The 22,526-nt window shown below is 44.7% G+C and overlaps 1 protein-coding gene across 1 annotated transcript in view; it reads right to left on the reverse strand.

The window, feature by feature from the left end:
* LOC144115217 (cyclin-D1-binding protein 1 homolog) overlaps positions 1-22,526 on the reverse strand; it is a 73,306-nt gene that overhangs the window by 39,458 nt on the left and 11,322 nt on the right. The window lies entirely within an intron of this gene.

A 22,526-nucleotide genomic window follows, 5' to 3' on the forward strand; every position in this document is an offset into this window, starting at 1 on the left:
GCACCCCGCTGAAAAGACATTTTTCTTTTACCTCACAGCATATCTTAACACAAGACTCCTTGTGAAGACAGCATCTAACATGTTTGTGGTCATCATGCATGGTGAAAAGATGCAGTTCCACACAGTCAAGAACACTACATCCGTTGAATCTACAGAAAGCTCGGGCACAATACCAGTGTTATTGTGTAAAATCATACAAGAAATTGCTTGTATTTTGTAAAGTTCTAACACTGTCAAAATTTGGTTTAAAAAGCAACGTCTAAAGTTCAGTTGAAGATTGAAAAAGTTGTTCCTATAGTCCAAGCGAACAACTGGTCCTCCCAATACTATCTCATCTTTTGTTTGTTTGTTTTTTTGCATGGAAAGGAATCCTTGTAACTGACAGCCTGCTTAATTAAAACCAGTTACTATTTTGTACAAAATATCAGAAATCATGTCATCAAGCATGACACAGCAGGGTCTCCAAACAAGATATAGGAAATGAAAAAAAAAAACCAATATGCTCCTATCCAGTGTGGCTAGGCTACATTTCAGCCATGTGAGCCATATGGTATGCAAGATACTTTCAGTCAGGAATCGCCAAGAGCATTTTGGGGCAAGCTTTGTAGTAGCCAAAATGTCAATCTGGAGCAGCTTCCCTGTGTTTTGTAGCAGGCGAGTGACACTGATAAATGAAGTAAAAACACAAATTTATACTTTGTTACATTAAGACTTGCCTTAAGTAGAAGTAAAAAAAAATCCCAATATACCCCACAGCACACACTGTGCAAAACAGAGCTCATAAGCACAGGCAGAAATTGGGAAGAATATAAGAATTTAACAAAATTTGGGCTACCCATGCCATTAGCCCCACATCCATGATCTTCTATAGAGCCTCTACTAGCAGCCATTCTGTTTCAGTTTCAGTCAACTTGGCCAGCCCATTTTCAAATTTCCTCGGGTTTTTCAGTTTCCTGCACCCTGATGAATCAATCATGCTGGATATGTGTCCAACTTGGGCAGTAAAATTAAATAAGCACAGTCGAACATTTCCCATGCACTCTGCTTTTGATGGGCATGTCATCGACCCTTTGTGGCATGCTAATGTGTGCGTGTAATGGGTTCAGCACTGTACCCTGCAAGAAGACACGCAAGTGCACTGCTCTCATGTGTTTGTGCTTGGAATGAGCTGCCTCATGCTCACAGCTTCCCCTCCACTGTAAACAAGCTGTTATTTAGAAAATGCTGCAGATCCCTACGATGAGTCTAGCCAATATGGACAAATGGGCATAAAACAAACAAGTTCACAAAATGGAACACATCACAAAAGCAAAAACAGAACTATAATGCACCACTTTACAAACACGACTTCAGCATGCAAAAATGAAAAAAAAAAAGGTCAGATTTCAATTATTTCAAGGCATTCACACCTGTTTCTTGGATAGGTGGCAACTTTTTTTAGTCGTCTAGAGAAAAATGGGGGAAAATTAACAATAATGATGTTATTCCTAGCTAGGGAAGGTGTTAGAGTTTGCGGGTGACAAATCTTACTAGGCACATAAAAGATATAAGGGGTGAAGAAGCTCTTAAACAATTTTTTTTTTTATTGAACAAGACCTAACTTTATGTTAAAGAGGTCAGGTCCTTGTGCACTTTATACTCCATCTCATAAGTTCCTTGCTGCACTATGGAATGCAGAGACCTCCTCAGCCTATCAGGAGAGCGTATTAAACGTGTTCCTCCGCAACTCGTCTGCTCGTGGCATATACAGATATAGTTAGAAAAGAGCCTAAATTGTCACATTTGTAGTTTTAGTCCAGCATATATACACGGAGACGCAATGAAAGGCTCAGCCCAGTGGCAGCATCCAGTTGTTAGAACGGGAACCATTTTTGTCCACAAACCAACACTCCTCTTAGGTCAAGAAGCGGCATAATAGTCACTCCAAGTAAAAAATAAAGCGAAAGCCTAGTGGCCCATTTAGAGCCAGTGAATGTACTGAAAACAGCAGCAACAACAATGAGTTCAGTCTGAGGCGAGGGGCTCTGCTTCGAAGGTGGACCGCTATTTTGGAAGTGATGTTTGAATGTACGCAACAGTCGCGCACACTGAACTTGGGAAATTGCATACGTAGCGCGAGCATACATTAAGGCTCGATATGAAATAGCAGTTGGCGCATGCACACATTAAAGGACGCTATCTAGATCATATACACATATGTCGCCTATTTTATACTGGCACTACATTCTGCAGCATCGGAACGTCGCTTGTACACTCATAGCAGCTTTGGTAATGCTGCAAGAAACTGCTGAGATGGAGTATAGTAATGTCTTAGGTAACTTTTTGCCGACCGCTTTCAAAAAGCTGAAATTCTTTCGTTTCTTTCGACGTCAAGGAATGCAACAAAGTTAAAATCCTTGCCCTGCCTATCATAGAAGTTGAGTTATAGGTTTTTGAAGTTGTTACTGCAGAATCAAGAATCTAAAATTTCTTCGTTTCTGAAGAAGCAACTTCAAAAAAAAAATAACAAATTCTGTGACAGGTAGGATGACAATTGCACCCTTATTGCATATACCTTGATGTCAAGAGAAACCAATGGCATGCAGTTTAGAGGGTTTCTTGAAAGCTGTTGGCAAAAAGTTACCTAATATATATAACATAGGTACCCAAAAACTTGTTTTACATAAAATTAAAGAACTTATTTGATATCAGCAAGCAAAAATACATGTTCCTTGCAGAACCTCTTACTTATTTTTTTTAAGAAGAATTAAAAATGTCTTTTTTTATGTCGTTGTACGGTTTGAATTCCATGTATTTTCATGAGCTAATAATTAGCGAGTCAGTTCTACGATGTTTTGACAGCTTCATGTGAACCAACTCTAGTGCTGTAACGCAAAAGCTAATTTATGCGAAACCCTTTTCATGATGCAGTTCTAGTTATGCAGGATGCTTATTTAATTCCACCCATGCTTCAGTGTTATTTAGTTTAAAGATCCCAACCAAACATCCATACTGTAATGTTGGTCTCATGATACATTAAAGGAAGCTGATGCCAAATGAGTTTACTCATTTGTATTAAGAAAGCACAGTTAAGGAAACGCTGACAGGAGTTTGTTAGATGGGTATTTGCCGAGGTTAAGGAGGGATGCCAGGCTGAAGAGTCTACTTTTGAACTACAGCACTAATTGTGATAAAATTTTCAGGGATGGTGTATCTTCTTCTCATTAGGCTATAAGCAAAATATCAGTTTCCTAGCTCAAACAGGAAAAAAGTTACAGCTGTCATATAGAGCAATCAGGTGTGTCAGCTTTTGAAAACTATCATTTCAAAAATATTAGACGTATACTAATAGTTGTGATTAGATACCTTCTAGACGGTTTATAGTGCAGGATAAGGTCACTCGCACATTTTTTTCTACCATATCTGTAAAAATGTCATCACTCTAAAAACAGTTCGATTTTTTTGTTGTCCTTATATGCCAGACATCTCAATATATTTTGTGTTAAAAAATATTTAGCTAACTAAAATGTACCTTATTTTGTTCCCGAGAACATTTCAGTCAAGAAAATACCTTGAAAGCAGCTTTTGGCGATGCAGTTTGGAGATTATAGTTTTCCTACCGGTTTTGTTTTCCCAAAAAGTGAAAACTGAGAAAAATGAGTTCAAAGCTTTCATGACATGCTATTTTATTTTGGGGTAAACAAAAATTAATAAACAATCTTGCTCCATAGGTCGGGCCCTACTCTTCAACACGGCGGTGCTCTGTGGCAAATCCTTCAATCCTTCTTATCTTTTTTTTCCAGCTTCAGAGCTGTTCATCGCCCTTGCCTTCGCTCGTGAAATACATTGATGGGTTGCTTGCTGGACGTGCTTCATCGTCTGGACTCCATGTTCTAGTTCCACCTTGTCAAACACTTTCTCGATGCCATGTGCACCCCCATTAAATTCTAGTACAGCCAAGGCTGCTGTAGTCACCACGGTTCTTGGTGATGCAAATTCGGTCTTCAGGTGATGAACCATCATCGCAGCTCGAAGGGTTCGCTTTGGTCGGCGGTGGCAGGCTTCGGCCTGGCGAATGCACAAACATACGCTCACTTGCTGTGTAGGCCTCCAGTGCTGTGTAGGCCTCTTGATTTGATGGTGCGTTTTCGCTTCCTGAAGCTTCTCCGCATTGAGGCCTTCGGTGCAGGCATCTTCTGGTCACACCACCGACCAACCACTGTTAGCAATAAACTCACAGAAGGAAGGACAGGTAACAGATAGCAAGCGTCTAACAAAACGAAAGCGGGAGCGACTCCGAATGGCGCAAAACAGCGGTGGGTGGTCACAGGGTATATTTCCGCCAATCCCAGCTCCTGTTTCGGTATGCCAGCCACTCTGCAGTTGCCACGACCAGAAATATGCTATATGTCTTTCTTTTTTACTTTTTCGTTCATAGCCTTGCTTATTCTTGACAGGTTTTCCGTCACAAAAAAACGCGAAAAACAAACTTTCTAACGTGGGCATTCACTTCTCGTTTGGTTTCTTGCCCGCACTACAGCCACGTCTTGAGAAGAGCATTCATAGAAGCCTTTAACAGCCTACCACCGCCTCGTGAAAATTAATGTTCTTCTTTTCTACTGCTCAGATAACAACCAAACTTGGTGACAATACTCCTCATTAAATCAGCGATCCGAAACAACTCAAACTTAAAAACTGCATTTTTTCTGAAAATCAGTATTTTAGCCTCGCATCCCCCTTAAATAATTTGTTAGAGACACCAAGGTATCCGTACTTAGCAACCTCACTGAGCAGATGAAATGAAATGCTGAGACTCAGCGCGGTGTCTAACCTGTGTTGCTCCAACAGCCTAAATGCCAGCCAAGGCATGGTCCTCGTTTTCCACCACATGATAGAAGGTAACAAGGTAACCATGTGGGTTAGTTGGAGTATTTTCAGACATAATTTCACCAGCGAAAGTACGAGACACCAGGAGAAGAAGAACACACGAGAACGCTGGATAGAAGGTAAAGCCATTTTCATTGTTTATTAAGTACAGCCCCTGCAAACTCGTCACTCTGCTCAATGCAACATACACGAGTTCTGCGGATGGTTCTTAAAATAGTCAACCATGACTTCATTGTATGTTGGCAATGGATGCATCAAGTTCCTGGTGGGTGCAATACCCAGTAACCCTATCCTGAGCTTTGCAATCTATAGACCCATCACCAGCTCAGGATACAAGCAGGTTGAATGCGTCTGCATCCTTATTAGCATAGTAGAGGCAAACACCACTAGGGCACTTTATAGCAGCCTCTTCGGATGTCACAAACCGGGCTACTGTAACAGTCATCATCATCAGATTAACTGCACTAGCTGCAGGACAAATGCCTCTCTCACATCCCTCCAATTAACCCTGTCCTGTGCCAGCTGCGGCCACCCTATCCCAGTAAACCTCTTTAGCTCTGGGACTGGGCCCCGCCCATGAATACGTCATCCGCTGACGTTCCTTTTGCAACTTCCGGTTGTCGCTCCTAGCACCCCAGCGGCAGCGTCGGCGGCGTGATTGGGGCACGCGTCGGGTTTCTTTGCTTGTCGTCTGTTGTAGTTAGCAGTAATGGACCCGGACCTCGAGGCGAGACTGCTCGCTCTTACGGCCGCGATGGGCATCGAGAGCCCTATGCGTTCACGCCGTACCGGCTGAACGCCAGCGACGACAGTAGCGACTCAGCGAGCCAGTGCGAGTGGCTCCGGAACTCCCGACAGAAGGAGGCGGCAGAGGAAAATCGAAACCATATGCGCGAAGGCAATGCCCTGGCTCGCGCTTGCCCGAGAGGGTCACGCGGCGACACGAGCAGACGGTTTTCACGGCAACCGGAAGTGTGCCTGGACGCCGTGGCTCCAGCGAATGACAGCGCGTGGTGACCTGGTGACGTCATGGGTACAGTGACGTCTTTTTTCACGATTTTAGTTTCAAAATCGGTCACTACGAGCACACCAATCGGCCGGCAAATTTTAAAAAACATGGTTTTTAAAAATTCATAATAAATTCCCGGCTCAGTTCCGAAGGATCATACTTGGTGTGAATGCTTCTTAGCATCATTTCTAAGCATTGAAAACATTTACAAGTGACTTTTTATTCATTGCATAGTCCCTTTAAGGAACATAGGTTATCTTGCCTTCACATTATATGCCCCAAGCCCATTTCTTGCCCTTGATTTCGACTTGGATGTTATTAACCCGTGTTTGATCCCTGACCCACTCTGCCCTCTTCTTGCCTCTTAGTGTTACACCTATCATTTTCATTCCATAGCTCGCTGTGCTGTCCTTAAGTTGAACCATTTTCATTAGCCTCCCCGTTTCTGTCCCATAGGTAAGTACGCTCAGACCATTTATAACGTAACAGCTTATAATGCGGGACAGCATTATGTGTGGCTTTTTGTGACAACTGCTTCGTTTCCCGTCAAATTCAATGTATTGGTGTGCTGCTTAATACGCGGCAGTGCGTAACCGAAGACCGCGTATAGTGCGGGCAACTAGCGTGCTTCCCAGATAGCGCAAGAAGGGGGCAACAGGCAGGGCGGGGGAGTGCTGTCAGTGTGGTTCAAGGCAAGGCTGAAGGCAGGAGACGATAGAAAAAAAGAAGCCGCAAAGCAGGCGTTTTTCCTTTCACTCTCCAATGCGCCTCCGTTGGGCACACTGATTGGTCAAAACTTCAAAGCGATGCCACGATGGCACGGCCAGACGAGCATGCTGGAGCGGCGGCTGCGGCGGCGCGCATGGCATGACGCTGCAAGCGCTGCTCATACCATGCGCGCATGCGGCAGCATCTTGTCATGCCTGAGCCCATGAGCGAGATCTATGTCGTCACGTGTAGCGAAAAGTTTAAAATATAGGCAAGGCAACACAAACGCGAACAAATAAACTTCTGAGTGATTACAGTGTTGTGTGCCTGATGCGTTGTCAGGTGCACGTTGAAAGGTAGGCTGGCCATTCAGAAAACGCGAATGCATGGAAAAGCTATGTTTTGGTTACACTGCAGTACCGCTTATAATGCAGATATTCCCAATTCCTGCGGTATGCGTTATAAGCGGTCTATGCTATTGGTAAGATACAGCTGTTATATACTTTTCTCTTGATGGGTATAAGTAAACTGCCATTCATGATCTGAGAGAACCTGCCAAATGCACTCCATCCCATTCATATTCTTCTAGTTATTTCACTCTCATGATCCGGATGAGTGCTCACTACCTGCCCCAAGTAGACCTAATCCCTTACAACTTCCAGCATCTCGCTACCTATAGTAAACTGATGTTCCCTTCCAGGACTGTTGAACATTACTTTGGTTTTCAGCATATTAATTTTCAGGTCCACTGTCCTGTTCTGCCCGTCTTAACTTATTGATCATGCATTGCAGTTCATCTCCTAAGTTACTTAGCAAGGCAATGTCTTCAGCGAATCAGAAATTACTAAGGTATTCTCCATTTACTCTTATCCCCAACTGTTCCTGCTGTGTCTTGGATAGAGACATGCACAGCAACACACAACATGTTTAATATACACAGAATTACATACGGAACAGCTACGGCACCGATGGCTGAGGCGCGAAGTGTTCTTTCAAGACGGCCAACAGTTGCGATACTGTTTTGGTATCCGGCGCTGCCGGCGCCAGCAGCGATCATGCCAAGTCAAAAGTGGCAGCGCCGCAAACGCTGAACAAAAGAGCGCTCTTCCTTTCCGCTTCCCTAATTCCATTCACCTCAAGGAAGAAACTGAGCCACGCCTGATAAGCAATCCACTTCTCTGGACAGGCCGGGTCAAATTCCTCGATGTGGACAAGGGCTGCCATCTTCCACTGGAATGGTCGAAGACTCCGTGAACACAGCGGGTTAGGACTAGTATTACGCACGCACCTTCAGCGGCACTGGTGCCTCACTGGCAGCTCCCGCTTCGTCTTCTGCAGGCTGTATCCCATCCTCGTCGCCACTTGTAGTGTCTTGGAGACGCGCATCGCAACACACAACACACATGACCAACATACACACAGAATTACATACGGAACCGCCACGGCACGCACAAGAAGGCACTGGCATGTTACAGATCCCGTAGCTGTTGGCAGTGGCCGTCACATGCCCTCTGGCAGTCACAGCAGCCACCACTGGCTGTGTAGTGCATGTTCTTGCAGCGATGGCGCCACAGTACTGTGCACTACACAACAGTTCCCAATCCTGGCCTCTGAATATCTCCTGTAAACAGGCAGTGAACAGCATTGGCAAGATTGTGTCTCCCTGCCCGACACCCTTCCTTACTGGAAATTTATTACTGACTTTATGGAGGACTATGGTAGCTGTGCACCTGCTGTAGATATCGTCCAGTATTTTTACATAAGGCTCTTCTACACCCTGATTCCGCAATGCCTGCTGAAGTTTCGACTGAGTCAAATGCCTGCTCGTAATCTGTAAAGTAAAGGCTATATACAGGCGATGTTGATTTTGCGCATTCCTCAATCGCCTGATAGTGTGAATATGCTCTGCTGCCTAGTACCCTTTATGAAAGCCTGCCTAATCATTTGGTTTATTGAAGTTTAAGGTTGTCCTGGCTCTATTAGTGATTACCTTAGTAGATACCTTATAGGCAACGGACAGTACGCTGATCGGTCTCATTTTTCAAGTCCTTGATGTCTCCTTTCTTGTGGATTAATATGATGTTAGCATTCTTCCAGGATTCTCAAACACTCAAGGTCATAAGGCATTGGAAGTACAATATCAAGTACAAAGTCGCCTCTGTCCTTCAGCAGAGCTGCTGTTACCTGATCCTCACCAGCTGCTTTCTCTCTTTTCATTGATCCTAAAGCTTTCTCTATTCCCTCTGTCATTACTGGCGGGACATCCCAGTGCTGTGCGGTACTGCCCGTCTCATTAACACCCCGATTACACTGGCTACTCTATAGGTTTGTGTACAATTCTTTGGCTACTTTAACTATCATATTCATATTGCTAATGACACAGTCCTCTTTGTCTCTTAATGAATACATCTGGTTTTTGCCTACGCCTAGTTTCCTCTTCACCGCTTTTAGTCTATCTCTAGTCTTTAGAGCATGATCAATTCTCTCCACATTAAACTTCCTTATGTAGGCAACCTTGCGCTTATTTACTGATTAATTTTGATAGCTCTGCCAGTTCTTTTCTCTTTGTGGAGTTAGATGCGTTCATGCTTTGGCATTCCTTAATTAAATATTTAGTCTCCTGAGATAGCTTGCCGGTATCCTGTCGAACCAAAATACTGCCTACTTCTACTGCGCATTCAGCAATTATAGCTGTGAGATTATCGTTCACTGCTTGAACATTAAGGTCGTCATCCTCAGTTAAAGCCAAATATCTGTTCTACCATGCAACAATATCCTGAATTCCTCTACTTTCCCTCTAACCACTAACTTGTTAATGGGCGTCCGCTTCACTAGTTTCTTCTGTTCCCTCTTCAAGTCTAGGTTAATTCGAGACCTTACCATCCTGTGGTCGCTACAACACACCTTTCCGAGGACCTACACATCCTGCACGATGCCAGGGTGAGCACATAGTATGAAATCTATTTCATTTTTAGTCTTACTATTGGGACTCTTGCACGTCCATTTCCTGTTTTCTCATTTGCGGAACAATGTATCCGTGATCCGTAAATTATTTCTCCCTGCGAACTCTGCTAATAACTTCCCCCTGTAATTCCTAGAGCCTATGCCATGGTCACCTGGTCACCTACTGCCTTGTCTCCAGCCTGGTTCTTCCCTACCTTGGCATTGACCTCACCCATCAGTACAGTGTACTGTGTTTTGTAGCGATAACTACATTACGCTACCATTTCGAGCCTTCAGCACGGTGCCGTGGTCGCACGTGGTCACGTGGTGCGGAGCAGCTGCCGGCGGCGGGAGGGGGGGGGGAGTGAATCACATCCAGGGACGAAGATGAAGAAGGAACGCCCAGCGAAACAGAGCGGCAAAAGACTTTGCAATTCGACTGAGCGAGTTCCATTCGACCAGCTGTAGCTATCGCGTCACTCCAGGTTTAACCAGAGCTAAACCACAGCCATTTTTCACTTTGCTCACTGCCGATTCCAGAAGCTATGATCTGCTCATCATAGCTAGACGCAGGTGCGTAGATCTGTACCACCTTCATTTGCACCTCTTATTAAGCCTAATTACAACAGCTGCCACCCTCTCGTTCATACTATAGAAATCCTCTATCTTGCCAGCTATATCCTGATTGATGAGGAAACCTACACCTAGTTCTCGCCTGTCTGCTAATCGACGACAGCATAGGAGGTTCCCGGCTTTTAACACTGCATACACTCCATCTGTGCTCCTAACCTGACTAAGCCGTATGATATCCAATTTAATACCCGCTGATTCCTCTAACAGCACTGCTAGACTAGCCTCACTGGATATGGCTCTAACATTAAACGTTTCCAGGTTCAGTTTCCAATGGCGGCCTGTCAGGAGCCAGAGGTTCTTAGCACCCAAGCCAAGGGGTAATTGGTTTGGTCATATGGGAGGTTGTAGCCAAGTACTACACCAGCGTGGCCAAATGCTATTTTGTTGAGGGAGTGCATTGTTGATTTTGGTCACAGAGATTAGGCCTAAGCAAGACGTTTTTGTCATACAACGCTTCAAAGATGGCTGAATGTCTATTGATGGCCACGAGCGTTGCAGGTGACCGCCAACAAGGACAACACTGAAAACAATTGCAGAAGTTTGAGACGCTATGCTTGCAGATCGCAGGCAAATAATCCATGATGTCTTTGATATTGTAGGACAGTCTTTCAGGACAATTTTCTGAACAAATGTCCAGGAAAGTGGAGGAACAACAATCAGCTGCTCTAACATGACACCTAGCCCGCTCACACATCACTTGTCGTTCGACAGTTCCCGACTTCCAAAAACACAGGAAAGCTTCCGCAAATGCCCTGTCCACCTGACCTTGCCCACTGTTACTTTTTATTGTCTCTGAAAATGAAATTGAGGTAGACGGGACATCAATTTAACACAATTCAAGAGATTCAGTCAGAATCACAGGAGTTCCTCAACACACTCACACCTCCACGGATGTGTAAAATCATGAGAGAAATGCTCGGAGCCGTGAATACATGCTCAAAGTGACTACTTTGAAGGAAGCAGTGCAAACTAGGAGTTAAGGTGACCACCCATTTTTCAACAACTGAATTCTTGGAACTTTTGGGTAGCACCTCATACAGAGGAACAGCTTGGAGAAGCTCAACTTAAGGCAAAAGCATTTCTCTGGACACCATATCACACAGGTACACAGTTTCGCTGAACATTCTGCGCTTTATGTTCTCTCCTCGACTAGACGTTCATAACAGTTCCTTTCACACCATACTGACCACTGTTATACAACAACCACCTCACTTGCATGAATGGAATCCTTGGCAAGATAAGCCGTTCTGCTACCGCCTTCAATGGTATTGGTTTGTGGGGTTTAATGCCCTAAAGTGACTAAGGCTATGAGGGATGCCGTAGTGGAGGGCTCCGGATAATTTCGACCACCTGGGATTCTTGAACGTGCATTAACATCGCCCAGTATATGGGCCTCTAAAATCTCGCCTCCGCGTTTAACGGGGGCAAGTGCAGAGCTTTTAAAGCGACCGCGTTAAGGGCCCCGTGTCGCAGAAAAGCTGGTGTCGTTGGTCGTGAAGGAAAATCCCAGAGGCATTAATAAATAAAACCGAGTAGGAAACTGGTCGAGTTGGGGAATCGAACCAGGGCCTCTGGAGTGCGAGACAAGCATGCTAACCACTCCACCAAGCCAGCTCGATGAGTTGGAAGGAAAAGAGGCGCGTTTAGTGAATACGGTGTTGTCTTAGAAGGGTGCTTTAGATACATGTACTGTGGTGTATATTAGTAATTATGAGCATGGAAATTACAGAAATCGCAGTTAAGCGAGTAGCAAAGTAAGTTTTAGCTACTTTTCCTCTTCGCTTGGCGCGCACGTAGCGCCACCAGGCGGCGCCCACCACTACCTCCTCCTCGCAATGTACACCACTGCTCCAACAGATAGCGCGTGATGGCAGCGCCTCCCGCTCGTCTTGCTCATTCGGGCTCAGTGGGGCCGGGTGGGGACGCAGGAATCACACGGTGAGCAGCGCCCATCCAAGGCCCGTTCACCACGAAGCTTGCGGCTTGCTGCCCGCTCGTTCGGTGCGGAAGCTATGCTGGCATTCGTTGCACTGGGTTTGTTGAGAACGATGTGCCAACGAACTACGACTGCAACTTGAGTCCCGCACGTTTCGGCAAGGCGCCTGGCAGTGCTTCTACGTGGTTTGCCACCCCGAGCATCAGCAGCATCAGGTTCATGCGGCGTCAAAGACGTTGGCTGTGAGCGAAAAATCCCGGAGGGATTAAAAAGTAAAAAAAGAGTACCAAGTTGCTCTAGGTAGGGAATCGAATGTAAGGATCTATGGATGTAGAGAATGACCTTCTTCATATATGGGAATTAACCCATCACGCTACCGCGTCATACCCTCCACTTGAATGTCCCCTCCAATTTTTGGTGGATACTTATACCTGTTTGTAAAAGAGTATAATGGAAGCTTCTTGTCCTTTAAAAGCGACAATTTTAAGGTTCTACAAACCTTGAAACCACTGGTGTCCATGTCTGCAAAGGCCGGCTCCAACACAACCATTGAACCATGGCTAAGTCTTTCTTGTGCCTCAGTCATTCACACTGAATATCCATAACCAAACGGGTTACCCAGAAAGTCATGTTCTAAGATCCCCGTTGCAGCCATGTGCTGTGCCAAGCGTTCTTCAGATTTCCACTTGCGATACGCTGCTTGAGCTTCAAGTTGCACAGCTCGTTCTTCAGCAGTTTCCTCTGCCCGCTTATCTCTGTCAGCCTCAGCAGCAGCTTCAAAATAGTGTTGTCATTGCTCAGCTGTTTCATTCACTCGTTTCGCATGTTTCTGCAGTTTTTTAGCCTCTTCTTCTGTTTAGCCACATCTTTGGGCCACCCTCGCGCCCCGGTTGCCTTCTTCACCACTCTTATCAGTTTGGTTGACACTGGCGTTCTGCCTCAGACAACCCGGATGGCACCGCTATTCATGGTTAGACTTCACAAGGCATGGCACAACTTATGCAGACAACACTCGTATACCAAGTGCCATGCACTGAATCTGTATGCGTCATGCCTCTCTCACAAGGCTGCAACTGTGTGACGCGTCTCTCCTATAGGCTCAGCCATGCAATGTGGCGCGCTCTCATTGCTTAGAGCTGCACAATTCTCTTCCTCGTGCACCTGCTCCTCCGCCTCTCCACTGTGGCGCAGCTGTGAGGCTCGGTTTTCAAGGTCAAGCAGGCTTCAAACAAAGATCGGCAAAATCAGTGAGTGTGGCCCTTTAGTGCTAGCACACTAAAAAAGTGCAGCGTAAGGCAGTAGTGGCCAAGCAACGAACCAAATGCAAAGTACCATCAGAAGGGGCTGGAGCCAAGAGGCTGAACAGCTGAACAGAGAGACGAGGAAGCAGAGCTGGCACAGACTGGCAAGTCAGCAGCAGCGGATTCCGACGCCAGAAGCCATAACTCCTTTCTGAGGCCGCTGCTAACAACACTAAAAATGCATACATACGTGCCCTGTATATGGCCATCAACAAATTGCCAATGACTGCATCTTTTCTAAACTCATGCTGGAAAGTAAGAGCATTGTTACCATAGAGAAATGTGGTTATAAAGCTAGCTATTTGTTCAAAGCGTTTACATGCAGCAGAGATGGACAAGGCAGCACAACTCCTTTTAAACATTGGTGCAATATATGAATTTTTTCAGTCAGATGCAAGACTGGCTATTGAATATGATGTATATAAAGAATTACAACACAAAACAAATTACCATAGCATACGCCACAAAAATTGATAGACAATTACGATGCTAGCCAGTACTGCGAAATTTGAGTGCAGCTCTTCCCACGCCACCTGCAACCGCTGGCAGGTGTTACGCTGCTAGCCACCCTCCGGATCTTCCCATGGCAGCCACCTTCCGGTTGTCCATTATGGCATGACATTGCTTCAGACATTAGTTGCTTATAATGAGGTTCGTCTGCACAGTGTAAGGGCAGCAGACAAAAGTGCGCTACTACATGCATGGCAGTATTACTGCCTTAAGGAGTCATATGGGTAACAAAAACAACAATTTTTAGCTATTTTTTGCTTATTTTATTATGTGCAAGCCTTTCTCTTTTATGTGCAACAATACCAGAGCCAAATATACACTTGAAATCACTAAAACCTGTTAAGTAAAACGGCCAATTTACCAAAAAATGTGCATAACTGAGCTACTTTCACGGAGTGGAGGGCTTCACAAGAGACCTAAACTGTACCAACAACGATCTCTCAACTGTGAAATTTTGTCTCCTGGCAGAAATATTTAAAAAATTTTTGTTATGGGGCATGCTCCCTAAGTGGTACAGTAGAATCTCGTTACAACGAACTTCACGGGACCGCCGAATTTAATTCGTTATTTTGAAATATCGCAGTACTGAAAAACTGAAAAACCTTTATTTTCATGTCAGTAATGCATCACAAGAACTAAAATAACGTACCTTTGCAGCAGATTTATGTATTGGTAAGTAAATAATAAACGATAACGCTGGGCACAGTTTAACTACAATTTATTGCTTGAAGAAGTCTGTTATCTTCTTCTGGCGAGTAGACGACAAGCGCTGCAGGACGAACGCCTCCACATCCTCGACCTTCCTGTGCACGTCATCGGGGACATCTTTTCAGCACCCGAGGAATGATCGGGTCTTTTCTAGAAAGACTAGGACATCCAAGCCGGAAACAATCTCTTCCTCTTCGTGCGCTGATCCAGTGTCGGCATCATCTACATTCTTCTTGCTCATGCACTTGATTCACGATGTCTTCGGTGGTGAGCTCCGCGGATGTATCCGCCACGCTGTCGCTGTCCACATAATTCTAAAGTCGCTGTCCACGGTAGTTGCCCAGCCGCAGACGTTTTCTTGAGGGAGCGACTCTCGATGTAGTTTTATGATCTTGTCCAGATCTTTGAGCATCGTTGTATTTGTTGACTGTGTGATGTCAAGCTCCCTGCACAAGTCCACTTGCTTTTTTCCAGCATTCAGCTGCAACAGAATGTCCGCTTTTTCTTTAAGCAAAAACTGGCGTCGCTTCTTTTTAACGCGGGGGCCAGGAGAACTCATTGTCAGCAAAGCTAATGCACGACACAATCACAGCGCCGATAACTTTGCAGATCCTACCGTTCGCTGTCGACGTGGTGACACTGCGCTGAATAGGCTTAAGACTACAGCGCAGTATGCGACCACACGCTGGATGGATGATAATGGCCTTACCCTTTGTATCGGGCGGCAGCTTGCGCCGCCTAGCCTATATTCATTCAATGCGACACTAGCGTTGATGCCGATGCCGCTGGGGCTGTATCCGTTGCAACGGGTTCCCCAGCGCATAGCTGCTGCTTCGGATGATGATGATAGGCATCAGCTTCAGGGATTTGGTACGAAATTTTGACGGAACTTCGCAATAACGAACCGTCTTGCGATGATTGCAAGATTAAATTACGTAAGTTATTCTGAAATATTCGGTAATTTGAAATTCGTAGGAGTGAAAGTTTTTTACATTTAAAATATAGGCATTTTGGCAGGGATTTTAAAAAAATTCGTAAATCTGAAAATTTCGTTAATCTGATGTTCGTAGTAACGAGGTTTTACTGTATTCGAAGAGTCATACCACTGAATGCAAACACACTGAAATGAAAATAAAACCGGGCAGCAGTTTAAACAATTTTAACAATAAAAGTGTATAGAACAGATAACGGAGTGTTAGTATGACTGCATGTTAGCGCACATCCCAGCTTACACAACAACAGGGAGAGTACTGACTATCATTTATTTACCAATTGAACACATTTCACATCTACTCCTCCTTTATCAATTAGCATAAAAATCAATGAAATAACTCTGTTTGGCTGAATTAAATAACTGCGGGAGATGGACAAGAGAAGGGTACAAGAGTACAAGAAGGTGAAAGTTGGTAGTGCTTGTCCTGTTTTCTTACTGTGAGTTTAACGTTGTGCGCAAGATGTGTTCAGTCAAACTCGTTACACTGAACGCACCTATTATGAATTATTGCCTATATCGAACTGTCCCCAAAATATTTTTAACAAACACATGCAGTTCTTACTTCACAGTCAAACCTGGATACATCAAACTTAAAGGGGATCGCAAAACAGTTTGATATAAAAAACATGGCAAAAGATAAGCATATCTGTAACCCAGAAGCGTGAATACAGTGCACCCATGCTAACGGTGCGCTTCCTGCTGAGTCATGCTGTCTGCAGCCTTACTGGTACACATCACTCGCTAGGTGTCGCTAGACCTAGCTCACTTTGCATCGAAACCACAGTGCACGGTGCTTCAGGAGAAGCCACCGCAGGATATTGTCACGACTGGTAGAACCCCGAGGAAAGCTGAAGATAAAAACGGTTTACTGGTCAACCAGAAAGAGTCTCTGCACATTTCAGCTTCTTCCTCTTCTAGCCTTGCACTTGTAGATCCAGTCGTCATCTTTGGCATCTTCTTGCATGCGGCTTTTGTCCCCCTCCTCAGGAAGCATAGTCTCGATGGTAAGAAAAGGAAGTAGGAGGTCAAGATCGGTCTGAGTAGTACGGCTTCATACGTACAACATGGACGATGTCGACTTGCTGCTGGCGTTGCTTGGATGTCGATAACCCGTCTGCCACCACCTCATATGTTACGTCGGTTAAACGTCTCAGCACAACATAGGGTCCGAAGTATCGCCGTAATAGTTTTTCGGAGAGTCCACGGCGGCGAATAGGCATCCAGACCCACACGTTGTCACCAGGTTCATACATTACATGTCTGTGGCGAAGATTGTAGCGCCGTGCATCATACTCCTGCTGAGTTCTGATGCGCACACACGCTAGTTGGCGAGCTTTTTCTGCGCGTTGTGCGAATTCCTCGGCGTCCTGATCAACATCGTCACCGTCGGCAGTCGGGAGCAACAAGGCATCCAGCATAGTTGTCACTGGTCGCCCATGAAGAAGGCTGAAAGGCGTCACGCGAGTGGTGCCTTGTTGTGCCCTGCGTGTTTCAGCTTCTTCCTCTTCCAGCCTTGCGCTCATAGATCCAGTCGTCATCTTTGGCGTCTTCTTGCATGCGGCAATATAAGAGGTCAAATTTTGTTACCGGTACGCTGTCAGTGCAAGCATATCTCAATTCGAATTAGAGTACAGCTTGTTTCTGCACCGCCTTCAGCAGCGAAGCAGCCCACGTGAGAGCACTCGCAAGCAAGCCTTCAGTCAGCCAGGCTGGCTTCACCGCATAGCAACCGGTGCATTAAACATCGGCTTCCCCGCATGACAGCAGTGCCGTGTTGAAAATGTCGGACCGAACGCCACCCTCAAGCACACCCTACATTCACCTTGTCATGCAGTCTCACAGAGCTAGCACTGCCAGCAAGTGCCCAAGGTCTAGCAGCCAGCTCAACTGCATGTGCGAAAAGATATTGTGGAAGTGCCATTAGGAGAAGCGCCACGTATAGGGGTGCGACACGCAGTTCGATATTTATTTTATTTATTTATTCAAGTTACTCACAGGCTCCTTTACATTGGAGCATTGTGTGAGTGGGGCAGTACATAGAAGTTAGAGAACAGCGCAAAAAAAAAAAACACAAAATAAGGACAGAAAATAAGGACAGAAGAAAAACTTTATACAATAGTTAGCAAGAGGCACTCAGAAGAATACAAATAAAGTAATACAACACACAATAATTACGTGTTTCAAAATGTGGCAACATGGAAATGGAACACGATTTGACAGAGAGGCTAAAAAGTGCACAAGTTAGTTCACTCTAAGCAGCAATAAAACATTTTTCGCAAGAATACACAGAACTGAGACAACTAGGCGAAGATTGCGGTTATTTTATCACGAAATGTAGCAGGATTTCTGGTATTAGTAGCATCGTCAGGAAGGCTGTTCCAATAGTTTATGGCACGTGGGAGAGCAGACATGTTGAATGCTTTTGTATGACCAAAAATACGCGTAAAGCTGCTATGATTATGGAGGCGATGAGATGTGCGACATGGCCGTGACAAAGGTAATGTGTGACTGTGAAGACTGAAAATCATTTTATGAAATAAGCAAAGAAGGGCTACGGTACGACGTGATTCTAAAGACTCAAGTGATAGCGATAACTTGATCTTAGTGACGCTGGAATGCCGGTTATAATCACGAGCGATGAAGCGTGCAGCACGGTTCTGTATAGATTCGAGATTACGTGTTAAATACGCTTGGTGAGGTGACCAGATGGGTGATGCAAATTCTAGTTGTGGGCGGACAAACGTCTGGTAGGCTAGTTTTCGAGTGTCAGATGGTGCACCATGAAGATTACGCTTTAAGTATCCAAGGGTTCGTGAAGCCTTAGCTGTAATTTTATTAATGTGTGTCGACCAGGAAAGGTTTCGATTTAGGTGAATGCCGAGATATTTATATGAGGACGCTGTTGTCACATGATTACTGCTGAGCGAGTAGGTGAAAGAAGAGTTTGAAAGTTTACGGCTGAAAGTCATTAATTTACACTTATCAGTGTTGACCGGCATTAGCCACATGGAACACCAGTTTGTTATATGGTCTAGATCTTTCTGTAAAGCGATATGATCGGTTTGATTAGAAATTCTGCGGTAAATAATACAGTCGTCAGCAAACAAACGGATGTTAGAGGTAATGTCGGTTGGCAGATCGTTAATATATATTAAAAATAGTAACGGGCCCAGGACACTGCCCTGGGGAACACCGGACGATACTTCAGAGAGAGAGGATGAACAATTATTTATACTGGTAAATTGTTTGCGAAATGGGAGGAAATTTCTAATCCATGATAGCGTTAATGAGTCGATATTTAAAGCAGAGAATTTGGCAATTAAACGACAATGTGCTACCCGATCAAAAGCCTTAGAAAAGTCGATGAAAATGCAATCAATCTGTTGGTTGTCATTCATGTTAGTCAGAACTTCGTGCGTAAATTCCATGAGTTGAGTATCGCATGACAGTCCTTTTCTAAAACCGTGCTGATGAGGGTAAAAAAAGCGGTTTTGTTCAAGGTGCTGCGCAACATTTGAAGCAATGATATGTTCTAGGAGCTTACATGCAATACTGGTTAAAGATATAGGTCGGTAGTTACTGATGTTACTTCTGTCTCCGGATTTGAACACGGGGATGACTTTGCCTATTTTCCAATCAAACGGAAGTTCACCTGTAGATAAAGACTGCTGAAAAATGTGATACAAGATTAAGCTGCTCGAGTTTATAGTGAGTTTAAGAATTTTGGTGTTGATTCCGTCAACACCAGAGCTAGTGGACATTTTAAGGTTTTTGATAAGTGACGCGATGCCTTCAACAGTTAATTCGATGGGGGTCATATATCTGTAGTCGACTTCGGCGGTGGCAGGAATGTTAGAAAGATCTTCATGGGTGAACACTGAAGTAAAATAATTGTTAAAGATAGTCGCACTTTCTTCGTCAGTAATGAAATTTCCGGTATTGTCCTGTAGAGCGATTTGGGTATGAGTGTTAGTTGGGGATATTGTACGCCAGAATTTTTTAGGGTTGTTGCGCATAAGGGATTGAAGATCATGAGAATAAAATTTATGTCTCGCTTTACGAACGGCACGGCAGTATTGTTTTTCGCAGTCTTTCTGTTGCAGTTTCAGAGAGGGAGATCCAGATTTTTTCATTGCTTTAAATAAGCGCTTCTTTTTATTCTTAATTGTGCGAAGTGACCTATGATACCATGGCTTAGAAATGTTGACCCGAAATGAAGTTTGTGGTACGTGAGCAACCATTAATGACAGCAACTTTTCTTTAAATAAGGTCCAGTTTTCATTGATGGTACGGGAAGAGAAAGTGGAAAGGTATGAGGAGCAAAATTCTTGCAGACCAACGTTAAGAGCTTTGCAATCAGTTTTTTTATAGTTGAAGATGAGCTTAGACGTTAGATGCCGCGTATGTGATGACGAATGTCCTGCTGAACGGGTGTTCGATAAACGTGAACACTGCTATACATTTGCATGATCTTTAAGGGGGTAAACTGACAGCTCGATATAAGCAATGATTTGATATATCCAGGTTCAATATATCCTGGATCGACTGTATATATCAAACACAGTTTTCCATAAAACGGACAGATAAAACTGCCGAGTGCCAGGCTGTGTCCACTCAGATGGCAGGCGTTGCCTCACTACATGGGTGACTAGTGGTGGTGTGGCAAGCATTAGTGCCATGGTTCACCTTTTATCTCGCATTTACCAACAGCACCACAGAAGATATTAGAGCAAGAACCGCTGGTAGCCTGGCAGTTAGCACCCGTTAGCACCCCTCACACCCATCGATAGTGCCCCGGAACCAGCGACACGATAAGCTGTAGCTTTCCAGCAGATATCCTGTGCTCACCCCGACCGTCACGGAGCGGAGGTGGTGAAAACGGCGATGGCTTTCATCTGGAGCCCGATTTTTTGAGCAACACCGTTGTAATGCGAAGAATCCACCATAGATAGCATTTGACCTGCCACCGCCGCATACTGCGGTACTGTGCGGAGAAGTCAACCTAATTAGCATTTGCCACTCAGTTTTTTGGGGCCTTCCTGCTGCCGCAAGCAGCTTCAGTACGGTGCCAAAACTTCGGAAAAGGTCTCACCCAGTTGCTGTTCTTTCCATGACTAAATTTTGCTTCTTCAGCGTCCAGTTTTAGCAAAATATTATATTCCGAATTTCAGCTTTATTGAACTATTTTACGATTTTTTTACCAGTTCGCTATAACGAGGTTTCACGTATGCTTTCCCTCTCCATGATGAAGTGTGTCAGGCAGGCACCTATATCAATTAGGCTCGAACGGCACACAGCAGTCACCTCAATAAACAACAGTTGCCTCTAATAGCCAGAAGCTCATCAGTTCAACAGAGTTTCAATAGATTTATTTTTTCTGGGGGGGGGGGGGGGGAGCAAAAATTTCATATACATCCGTCTGTCCGTCCATCATCACCAAAAGCACACGTTCAGACCCGTTAATGTCATTGGTGTTTAGCATTGTTCTCTTCGAAAGGTGATTGCTGTATAACAGCATGGTCCAATGATTTTGTGATAGCAAGAGGTGCCAGTCAATCGCAGTAACATAAAGTGAACATGCTGAACACTGGCCCTGAAAGTCAGGTGTGAGTTTTTAATACAAGGTTAAAAAAACTCCCAGAGAGTTGTGAGTGTATAATGGAAATGTTTAAGCCTTAGCTGTGGTAAAAGGTTAGGCATTTTCCCTCCCTCTCTTGAGCTTGACACATCGCTGGGGGTCTGAAGGTCCTGCTTCCTTCATAACATTGCAGTGGCGAGAAGGTTTAAACCACTACGCTCCTCTCCGATTGGCAAGCACTTGCCAGCTTTCTAAGCACACAGTGGCACAGCTGGGCACACAGCAGTGCACCAGGCGAGCCACTGCCGCCGGCGGTTCTGTCAAGGTTGCACAACGTATTGGCGCTCAGCCATGTTTGCCAAGAGCACCACCGTCCTTGCAGAAACTATCGTCAAATGAAACACAGCATGACGTTATCAGCACACAGCATCTTGTCGCTGTGCTGAGGTCTGCGCTGCGGATGGCCGTTAAAAAAAAAAAGCAAATTTGGGTTCATTACGCGAGCGGGTTCATTACAAGAGTATATACAGTATATCAAACAAATTCTGGTGAATTGTGCTGCTTTTTATAAACCGGGTCTGACTGCATGAGTGTGCAGAGCTCACAGCCACTGGTCGTTTCCGATCTTACTTCAGCACATACATACACCATCACCGCTGCCTAGACAAGCACAACAAAAAGAACAGTGGTCTGGGCACAGCACAAAGCCCAGATACAAAGTAGTAATGATGGTCTGCAGCACACATTTCAGCCCCGATGATTTCTTTTGGAGCACCACTTGTGGGCAAAGATCTTTACTGCCGTAAACTGTGAACATGCCCTGATGGAAACATTTGTAAGCAGTGATCACTTGAAAAGCTACTTTGCTTGTTAAGCTAATGCTAGTAGCTACCGATACTGGATGCAGAGATAGCTCCGTACACACTGCACACATTGAAATGCCCAGAAGAGCACCTCGAAGAGCACCTGCACAGTGAAGTGGTTGCTACTGAAAACTGTTTTCAACGACTTGTTCATGACTTCCCTGAGTCAAATCGTTGCTCACTGCTGGTGCTCCAGAGGAAATTATTGGGGCTGAAATGCGTATTGAAAACAGCCATAGCCACTGTTACAGCCTTTGCAATATAAAACATGATTATCCACTCCATATTGAGCTTAGAATTTACAGGAGATGCATGAAGCTTTATCTCACCTTCGATCACACAGTTCAAGCACTACAATTGCTTTTATGTTCTCTGCCCGCAATGAATGAATATTATACTACCATGCTGCCATTGCTATGTGCAAACGGCAATCAAAAACACCATACTATGCCAGGCTCAAGTACTTCTCAGGTGATA

The sequence above is a fragment of the Amblyomma americanum genome, chromosome 1 (genome assembly GCF_052857255.1).
Source record: "Amblyomma americanum isolate KBUSLIRL-KWMA chromosome 1, ASM5285725v1, whole genome shotgun sequence".
Classification (NCBI taxonomy): domain Eukaryota; kingdom Metazoa; phylum Arthropoda; class Arachnida; order Ixodida; family Ixodidae; genus Amblyomma; species Amblyomma americanum.